The sequence below is a fragment of the Narcine bancroftii genome, chromosome 2, assembly GCF_036971445.1.
Source record: "Narcine bancroftii isolate sNarBan1 chromosome 2, sNarBan1.hap1, whole genome shotgun sequence".
Lineage (NCBI taxonomy): Eukaryota > Metazoa > Chordata > Chondrichthyes > Torpediniformes > Narcinidae > Narcine > Narcine bancroftii.
The window spans coordinates 310,032,003-310,043,017 of NC_091470.1; the positions used below are offsets into that span (position 1 = coordinate 310,032,003).

Consider the following 11,015-nt stretch of genomic DNA (forward strand, 5'->3'; position numbering starts at 1 on the left):
GCTGGTGGGTGGAGTTGGTGCATGAGCTGGTGGGTGGAGTTGGTGCATGAGCTGGTGGGTGGAGTTGGTGCATGAGCTGGTGGGTGGAGTTGGTGCATGAGCTGGTGGGTGGAGTTGGTGCATGAGCTGGTGGGTGGAGTTGGTGCATGAGCTGGTGGGTGGAGTTGGTGCATGAGCTGGTGGGTGGAGTTGGTGCATGAGCTGGTGGGTGGAGTTGGTGCATGAGCTGGTGGGTGGAGTTGGTGCATGAGCTGGTGGGTGGAGTTGGTGCATGAGCTGGTGGGTGGAGTTGGTGCATGAGCTGGTGGGTGGAGTTGGTGCATGAGCTGGTGGGTGGAGTTGGTGCATGAGCTGGTGGGTGGAGTTGGTGCATGAGCTGGTGGGTGGAGTTGGTGCATGAGCTGGTGGGTGGAGTTGGTGCATGAGCTGGTGGGTGGAGTTGGTGCATGAGCTGGTGGGTGGAGTTGGTGCATGAGCTGGTGGGTGGAGTTGGTGCATGAGCTGGTGGGTGGAGTTGGTGCATGAGCTGGTGGGTGGAGTTGGTGCATGAGCTGGTGGGTGGAGTTGGTGCATGAGCTGGTGGGTGGAGTTGGTGCATGAGCTGGTGGGTGGAGTTGGTGCATGAGCTGGTGGGTGGAGTTGGTGCATGAGCTGGTGGGTGGAGTTGGTGCATGAGCTGGTGGGTGGAGTTGGTGCATGAGCTGGTGGGTGGAGTTGGTGCATGAGCTGGTGGGTGGAGTTGGTGCATGAGCTGGTGGGTGGAGTTGGTGCATGAGCTGGTGGGTGGAGTTGGTGCATGAGCTGGTGGGTGGAGTTGGTGCATGAGCTGGTGGGTGGAGTTGGTGCATGAGCTGGTGGGTGGAGTTGGTGCATGAGCTGGTGGGTGGAGTTGGTGCATGAGCTGGTGGGTGGAGTTGGTGCATGAGCTGGTGGGTGGAGTTGGTGCATGAGCTGGTGGGTGGAGTTGGTGCATGAGCTGGTGGGTGGAGTTGGTGCATGAGCTGGTGGGTGGAGTTGGTGCATGAGCTGGTGGGTGGAGTTGGTGCATGAGCTGGTGGGTGGAGTTGGTGCATGAGCTGGTGGGTGGAGTTGGTGCATGAGCTGGTGGGTGGAGTTGGTGCATGAGCTGGTGGGTGGAGTTGGTGCATGAGCTGGTGGGTGGAGTTGGTGCATGAGCTGGTGGGTGGAGTTGGTGCATGAGCTGGTGGGTGGAGTTGGTGCATGAGCTGGTGGGTGGAGTTGGTGCATGAGCTGGTGGGTGGAGTTGGTGCATGAGCTGGTGGGTGGAGTTGGTGCATGAGCTGGTGGGTGGAGTTGGTGCATGAGCTGGTGGGTGGAGTTGGTGCATGAGCTGGTGGGTGGAGTTGGTGCATGAGCTGGTGGGTGGAGTTGGTGCATGAGCTGGTGGGTGGAGTTGGTGCATGAGCTGGTGGGTGGAGTTGGTGCATGAGCTGGTGGGTGGAGTTGGTGCATGAGCTGGTGGGTGGAGTTGGTGCATGAGCTGGTGGGTGGAGTTGGTGCATGAGCTGGTGGGTGGAGTTGGTGCATGAGCTGGTGGGTGGAGTTGGTGCATGAGCTGGTGGGTGGAGTTGAGTGTAATGGTGGGATAGAGTGGGTGAGTGGGACTCAGATATTTTCTGTTGACCGTTAGATGTTAGACATTGACCGCTATTGTTAGCAAGTGCATCACGATATTCTCAGGTACGTACAGTTTCTAAGCTCAAGAATGTTATTACGGACTTTACAAGTCTTTTTGTGTTGATTAATAAAATATTTAAAACTCCTCTGGACTTCAATATTTTTGTGACTCCTAACAGTAAAGAGCGCACTTACCCTTCGAGTTGCTTTCTTTTATAGATAGTCGTTGCTACTTTTAGTCAAAGGAAAACTATTGAACAAGATTGAATTGGACGTTGTTCGAACATAGCTCTTTGGTTTTGAGCGATATTGAAAACAATACAGCGGCCATGTCGGAAATGCCAAGCGCAGGTCACTGAGAGCAATTCTCCATTGGTCTGAGTATCAACTACAGAGGGGTCTAGTGCTTTTTCTAATCCAAGAGCAGAATGTCCTATGAACATGCTGGCAGAGTCATTTGCCGAGGATCAAACGATATCATTGATATCTTTCTGGTTGACAGCAGTGTATCACATACATCAGAAGCAGTAGGAATATTTTTGTAGATTCCATCTGTATTTATTTACTTTGAACAAAGTTTGGAGGAGCTGCCGTGTATCTGTTGGAGACTGTTAATTTTGTGCTTGTGTTGTGCATGCTTGGATGGATATGCTTAAAATGGCCACTGCCATTGTTGTTGCCTGCTGAAAACCACTGCAGATGATGTCGACTGAATTTAAAATCAGCAATTTGGAAATGGCTTGAAGGTGTGTCACAAAAAGGTGGTGAAGATGGAAAGGATGTGCAATTCCAACTGGAGAAAGTATTAAAGCAACATTTTACCTACCGGATGAAATACAGCCAGGTGACAGTGTGTCAAATGTTCTTCTGGATCAAGCTCCAGAGTTTCCAGTACTGCATCCATACGTACAAAGGCTCAGCTGAAATAACTGTTATTGTTGTATGACAAAAATTGTTTAAGGATAAACATGCTTTGGAAGGGCAGAAGGAGTAGCTAAGAAGGTAAAAGGATCAAATAAGGAGGGAAAAAAAGAACAGCTGGAGCTGAAAGCAAACATTGCTGCTACTACGGCCAAAGTGAATATACTAAGAGCCTCCAAGGGATCCGGTGTTTGAAGTAACTTATCTGAAGCGTCTGATGGTACGTAGTCGGATTTTGAGAAAAGACAACAGGAAAACATTTAATGTTAAGGCAGATCCTTTTTTGTACCATAGTTACAAGACATGCATGGACAAATCCTCTCAAACCATGGTGTTACCAATCCACAAACACCTTATCCCTAATGTGTAATCTATTCTCAATGATCTAATAGCCAGTTTTACATCTACTGTTTCTGCTGAATCTGCTAATATTGCTGTTTTAAAATGTAGCCAGGAAGTCCTGGATGCTGCAATGTGAGCTGTAAAACAAGTGGTTGCTGTCCAGGAAGGTCCAACTTTGGAATGGAAGCCTAATCGTGAGGGAAAACCTTGCACAGAGTGCAGAGATGAAAAAGACTGTTAACGAATATACTAAAGTTGGTTTTCAAATGATGGTGGCCTACGACAAAAGGAATGAAGAGGCCAAGGCAGAGCTAGAGAAAGTAACAAAAGAAAAACAAAGTATTGAAGGAGATTAATTCAATTGAAACATCCATTTTCTGAGTTGCTTAAATAATATGAGAAGCAAAAAGAAGTTCAGGAATGGATGTATTGGATTCAGGATCTTCATAAGCTGGAAGACTTTAAGGTTGACAGATGCTTTAAACCCACAAATTTTGGAATGGTGGCATCTGCTCAACTGTATCATTTTGCTGGTGCATGTGAGGATGGTTACAGAACTGTTGGTTACCTGTTAATGCATAATAAACATGGTCAGAAAATGAGCAAACATAAGAATTACCCAGATCCAATTCAAGTTGTTAACAACAAAGGTGCAGATGCATTGCCAGAGCAGAAAATTTATGGTTTAAAGAAGCAATGAGTGATGTCCTCAAGGATGTCTTCCTAGCTTGATATAATGTATACAGATTCTTTATTCAGAATATTCAGAGATTGCAGAAGGAAGAGGGTATTGAATTCATTTTCATTGGAAGTACAGTTGACAACCTCATGGAGAAATGGACACTTTTATTTACACAATCCTTAATCCAATTTTCCAAAGGAGAAATGGAACTGTGTACCATGGTGCCCAGACTGGTCAAATTTGCGGATGTGTTCACGAACTGATATGTACAAATGAATCGTAGAAGGTTAAATGGTTTATTTAAAAAAAAAATAGTATTGAGAATTGTGTAAGAGCTTTGGAAACTTGGTTTGCTGTTTTATTTGACATGTGCCGGCTGATGGCACCCATCACACCATTTATCACTGAACTCGTGTACCAGAACGTAAGACACTTGGTTGATCCATCCTCTGGAGAAAATGAGGATACACAAAGCATTAACTACCTCATACTCCCACAAGTAAGGGAAATCTATTATTGGTAAACATACTCAGGCAGCAGTAGCACAAATGCAGCCAGTTATTGAGCTTAGAAGAGTGGTACGAGGCAGAAAGACCCTTCCTGTTAAGCACCCTTTGGAAGAAGTTGAGGTTATTCACCAGGATTCAGAAGCACAGGAAAAAAAAAACAGATCCCTGGAAAAAAATATTCTGGAGGAACTAAATGTCCATCAGCTGACATTATCCACAGACAAGGACAAGTATGGTGTTCAGCTTTGGGCAGAACTAGATCACATGGTGTTTCTGCAGCTATCAAGGGACTACAGGTTTCCATTTGGAGGAGTTCCAAAAGACTGTAGTTGTGGATGGACATGGAAGTTCATGAGGAAGATCTGCATCTTGTGTATACATTTGATGCAAGTACAAATGAAGTGCTCTGTATGAAACCCATTCTGACGTCCAAGCTTTGGTTCTTTTAGATGTCAACCTGACCAATCAGTGTTGGATGAGAGGTGATAAATTGTATCCAAAAGCTTTTATATATATATATAAAAAAAAAAGGCCCAACTTGGTGCTTTCAGATGAGATAATGATTTGTTATAGTTCCCAACCAACTGGAGCATATTTGGATAATGTTATTAAGAATCACACCAATATTTATCTTAGGAATAGTAGAAACCTCTCAAGCCCTACGCTGTGACAAATTCTGCTGAAATGATCATACAAGAAAGAACACAGTTAAACAGCTTGAATCTTGATTTGACTCTTGTCAAAGGCCTGTCAGATGCTGGTGCTTCACCTTTGGACCCAATCTGTGCATCTGTCAATGTCAAGATTTCTGTGGATGGGGGGGAAAAAAGGTCAAGACTGTGTTATATTACTAGAAAATCCAAAGGGATTTGTCTGGTGTGTTCGGGTCAAGACCAAAACAGGCTTTCTGAACAGATCCACCAACAAAGTCTGCTTTCTACAGGAGATGGAGGAACTTGGACAAGCCCAAACTGGCTTTATTTTGTTGCTTTTTGGACCTTGCCCACTACACAGACTTTCCTGGTCCAGAGTGGTGTAAAGATCACTCTTTTTGGGGCTATATGCTGGTGACCTCTGGCCTATGAAGAAGATCTACATCAGTGGTTCTCAATATTTTTCTTTCTACCCAAATATGATGACATTGTTTAAGGGTTTAATGTATCATAGGTTGAACATTGAGTGGGTGGGGAGGGGGGGGTGAAGGAGGGAGGGAAGGGAGGGGGGAAAAGGGGGAAAAAATGACACTATGTATATTCAAGAGGGAAATGTTCGTGAGTATTTTGGTTAGTATGGTCCATAGTGTGAAAAATAAAAAAAAAATTAAAAATTCCCTATGCCAGAGGTGCTCTGTGATTAGTAAGTGATTGCTTAAGGTGGTATGTGGGTGGAAAGAAAAAGTATGAAAACTACAGTTTTAATCATACCTAATTGACTCGTTATGTGCATGGTTTCATAACTCCAAAGGAAATGGGTCAATTACAATTTTTCTCAGGCAAAATATTTCAGTAACAATTGGGTCTAGAACAGTGATTCTCAGCCTTCCCACTCACATACCACCTTAAGTCATCCCTTACTAATCACAGAGCACTTGTGGCATAAAGATTACTTAAAGTGGTATGTGAGTGGAAAGAAAAAAAGTCGAGAACCACTGATCTACATAATATTGGAATTTGGTGAGTTTGATGGTTATTTATAATTGTGTAATTATTATTTGAGACATAATAATTAGAGGCTGGTGCAAGAGCCAAAGTCTCAATGTTTGCTGTTGTCAGCTTGGTGTGGGTGTTGGCAGCATCCTAGGGTCTGGGGGCTGAGCGCATTTGATATCTTCAAATGCGCATGTATGGAGATTTTGGCGGGCTTGGGGAGTCATTAACCTGTATCTAGTGTAATGATAGAGCCCCACTCACCCACTGTCTATTCCGATATTTCTGTTGACCGTTAAATATTGACCGTTATTGTTATCAAGCATGTCACGATATTATCAGAAAGGTTACCATTATCAAGCCCAAGAGCGTTACCATGGACAATCAGTCTCCATGTTAATTTAAAAAAAAAACCCTTAAAACTCATCTGGACTTCAATATGAATTTATTCTAACGCATCACAGTGAAGAGCCTACTTAGCCTCCTGGTGGCTTTTTTATGGAGGTAGTTGCTACAATACGAACACGCATACCAATCGGGCATGGCAGATAATGCTGTTGTGGAATGTGCAGTGCAAATCTGCTCAGCATCGACTCACTCCAACAATGCAAGCGCCAATACCCTAGTATCATGGGTGCACAGAGCAGCCACCAGAGGGCTGTCAGCATGCAATGGTGGGCAGAGGGATTAGGGGTGGCTCTTACTCAAGATGAGGCATAGACAGCGGTGGATAATTTCCCCACCTGTCAGAAGACTAAACTGCAGGGCTGGCCGACTGGTGCTCTGGGCCGCTTCTGTCGTGGCACGGAAGCAGGCCAAGTCTGCAAATAGACTGTCGGCTCTCACCCATGCTAAAATAGTTTCCTCCTGATGATGGTGGACACTTTCTCCAGTGTCCTGGTGGCTGTGCCTGCAAGAGGGATTGAAATACTTCTATCCTCTATTTAACCACCCAAAGGTATCAGGACTCATGGAAAAGTTGAATGGTCTCCTCAAACAAGAATTGTGCATGCTGACAGCCAACCACACATTGAAGGGGTGACACAGTGGGATGTAAGAAACAGTGGACCAGTTAAACTCGTGCCCCAAAACACAGGGTTGCTCTTTGCTTTTGCAACATCTGGCCTCTTCAGACCTACAAGAAAATAGATGAGGTCAATCTACAGGCCCCTTGAGGAGTTCAGTAGTGTGTGGGTGCAGCCAGCCAAAGAGCCTACCTAAAAAGGGGAAGTATTTGCACGGAGACTGGGAGACGCACAATGGATTGAGTTTCTGGGAGAAATGTTATAGTCGTGCCAACAAACGGATGCTCCAAATGAGAGTGAGATATTTCCATTCTCCAAGCCAAATAGACTCATCCTCAGCATTATGGAAGACCACAAAATCAACATGCCTGCAGCACCGCCACTTCAGACTGGTGCACTCCCATCACGGCCTCTGACAGTCTTCCACCCATCACCACCAGTCAATGGTGGCAGCAGGAGCAGTTTGTATCAACCCTTGTGCAATCTAACCTTTAGGTAAAGATGGCATTCCTCCACTACCCACCCCCCCCCCCCCCAACCTCCCATAACACAACTCCTAATAATTCCCCATGGTTGATACTTCAAGAACCTTTCTTATAAACTTTCTAATTTGGACAATGCACTCTCTCCGTGAGTCCATTAAGGGAGCCAGAACAGGCAATATGTGGTACACGTTTTGGTAGAAACTGGTCCACGCACAATGAGAAAGCAAACAGGACCAGCATCCTGGTGCCAGATGGTAGCCTAGAAAATGGGGGAAATCCCAAAGTACCAGTACCCCCTGGATGCGCACAAGATGGCACAGCAGCAGACATCTGTTGTTTGCACCTCAATAACAGAATGCCTGGATGGATGGGCAATGGATGGGAGGCGCTGGTCAAGGAAGGGCTCAGCACTTGAAGGATGGGATTGTCCTGCCTACCTGCAGACAGATGTGGCACTGGTGCTGATGTTGGTGGCACAAGAGCATATGTGCCAGACAAGACGGAGAGACCACGTGTCTTTTTTTAAAAATTCCATCCCCTTTCACACTGGAGAGCAGTTCCCACAGCACCCTGCTTCATTGGGAACACGACGACCCTGTTCAGTCAAGGGGGTGGGGAGAGTGCGTGGAGCACTGGAACAGTGTTGTCATTTCCAGAAATGTCACCTTCCCCTGCTGATGTGCCTTGTCCATCATTTAAAAGGCACTGTTACTACTGTATTTACTGTATATTGTACACTTAATTTAGTATGGGTAATGTGACCTGTTGATTGAAGATTTTTTTTAACCATTGTACACAATGTTTGTTGTTCCCATTTGTAGATGATTGGCAACTGGTGTGACTTCCTAGGATTGTGGAGGGTCAAGTGATCTCTCCATCTGGAACTTGGTTATAAATCACATCACCTGCTGATCAATGTTGTACTCTGCCCATCCATTAGAGCACACCTGACTAATAGTCCCTTGAAATCACTTAGTGATTGCCTGGGCCAGACTCCCCAACTTACTGGATTTTAAAGCCCAGCATGTGCAGCAGCTAATTCTTTGCTCCAGATTATGAACACTGGTCTATGCCAGGTCGCGAACTGTGGACATCGCTGGAGAAGTTGTTGGTAAGATGTGCACTACACTAAGAGTGTAGTATTGGTTGGGAATACTTAGCATTGAGCTGCACCCCATTGGCACAGGGAACCAGGAGTACACGTTGAAGTCCCTGTACAGTAAGAATGTGCTAGTTACTGAATATTACTGTGTGTGGCCACTGGTATCGGAGGTTACTGTATATGATGTGACTGTTTACATTGTTTAAAGCCCTGAGTGTTGCTTCGTGACTTCCCTATTGCTATTTCTCCATGTGTGCAATAAAGATCATCCTTTGTTTGTTTAGCTTCTGTCTGGACTAGTTTCTCTGTGAACCCACTGAACCTGATCTGATCGCATGTAGCACCCTCTCACTTTAAATTTTGGTCAAACTGCACTTGGAACATTTTGCACACTGGTGGCCACACTATTGGAAAGATGTGATGAAGCTGGAGAGGATGCAAAAAAAGTCAGAAAAGATGTTGCCTGGACTGGAAGGCTTGAGTTATAAAGAGAGACTGGACAGTCTGTGGTTATTTCTCCTGGAAAGGAGGTAGCTGACTAATAGAGATTATAGGGAGCATAGATGGTCTTTTATTCCAGGAAATGAGTCTCAAACTAGAGGGAATATGTTTAATGTGAAAGGGGAAAGATTTAAAGAGGAAGTGAGGTGTACATTTTTCATATGGAGAGTTGGGAATGTATGGAAAGAGGGAGGTCCAATTACAATGTTTAAAAGACATTTACTCAAGTACCTGAATTGAAAGGTATGCCAAACCCAGGTAAATAGGATTAGCTTTGATTGGCACTTTAGATGGTGAGTATGAGTTGAGCCAAAAGCCCTCTTCCCTGCTGCAAAACTCTATGGATCTCTGAACCTGTGCCCTCCAGTTTTAGACACATCTACCACGTGGAATGAACACTGGCCATTTATCATATGCCTTTTGTAATTTTATAAACCTTTATCATGTCATCTCTTGGCATCTTTCACTCTGAGGAAAGTTGATCGAATCTATTCAATTTCTCCTTATAACTCAAGCCCTCCAACTTTGGATCTTTTTAACTTAAGGATGAATGAACAGAGCTTTAAATTGATGTGAGGCAGTGGAGATTTGAATGACAGAATGTTCATGAAGGATTGAATGAAAAAGGCATTCCAAGAGTACATGGAAAGTTGAGAGTTTCCAGAGATGAAAGCAGATTTTATTAGTGATAGCATGGGTAGGTTGACTGAAGCAAATATAATTTGATTTAGTTCATTGTTGCCATGGTGAAGTGAGAAGTCAGGGGTTAGAGGACAATAGCAAAGACTGAAGCCAGTGACTTCAATCTTACCAATATTAGACTAAATGATTGTATTCATTTCCAGTAATGCACATTGGGCAAACAGCTTGGCCATTGAGTGTGATAGGGGTTGCAGGTAGGAAGCATCACTGGGGATGATGGCAAAGTAAAACTGGGTGTCATCAGTGGGATGTTCACACATATAACAGTTGTGTAACATTCTAATTTTACAACAAAACTAGGAGAGGTAAAATTCATACTGTAAATGCCTTTATGAATGAATTTCTTGGATCATTTTCATATACATAGAATACATGGAAAAGGTTTCCTTTAGTATTAGTCAAAACAATCTACAGTAGAATTCCAAAAGTCCAGATGCTAGAAATCTGGACTTTTTGAAAACTCTCAAACTTTTTAGATTCACTGGGCTTTTGTGTACATGCATGTGTAATCTCTACAGAGGCACAGCAGGAACAAGTGACCATGCTTGTTGGCTTTATTTTTCATTAAATCTGTTCATTTTGATAAATGAAGCATGCTATATTTGCTAATGAATAAACTATCAAAATTTACCTTTTTCATCTCTTTACCAAATTTGCTAAATCTTCTTCAGGGTTATTTTGGTCATTGAATGGATGAAGTAATGATTGGGCTTTCCTGATAGTAAAGTGGGCATCATAATCGGGCATAAGGCTAAGCACATTTTAGTTTCCCCTGCATGTAGGGAAGATTGAAAATAGTAGAAGCTGCAAATATGAAGGCAGGTAAATCAAATAGAAATGAGTTTACATTTGACTTTTCTACCCTCAATGCACTCAGGGTTGCACGGTTTGTGTAGCAGTTAGTGCAACGTTGTTACAGCACCAATGTCCTGGGTTCAAATCCAGTGCTGTTGGTAGGTAGTTCTTTCCATGTCTGCATGGGTTTTTCTACCGTTCAAAATGTGCAGGAGCTGTTGGTCAATTGGGTGCAATTGGCCGGCATGGGCTGAAAGGGCCTGTTACTGTGCTGTATGTCTAAATATAAAATCTAACAGAGACTTCAACAACTCAAAGTTCTCCTTTGGACTTTGGTAGAACACTTGAAAGGTATGAGAGTCAGAACATCCAAAAACTGCTAGAATGGAGAGGTAATCAATTTCAAGCTTGATAAGGCGTTAAATGAATGAAGTACAGACATCAATATCTGCACCAGCAAGCAGAGATTTGATCCAAAATCTAATAAGATTGAGCCTGGCGAGGCAATAAGAGCATGATGACGTGCAGTTATCTCTAACCTCTGTGAACAAGTTGAAAACAACTAGAAATTACATATGTTGCTCCAACACAGGAAGCTCCCAGAGGGACTAAAAGAAATGCAGATCCTGAGAATTTTAAGACAGAAATAGCATCCTGAGATTGCCAA

At 44.0% G+C, this 11,015-nt stretch overlaps 1 pseudogene; it reads left to right on the forward strand.

The window, feature by feature from the left end:
• Window positions 1-3,325: 3,325 nt before the first annotated feature.
• Window positions 3,326-5,163, forward strand: LOC138753115 (isoleucine--tRNA ligase, cytoplasmic pseudogene; annotated as a pseudogene).
• The last annotated feature ends 5,852 nt before the right edge of the window (window positions 5,164-11,015 follow it).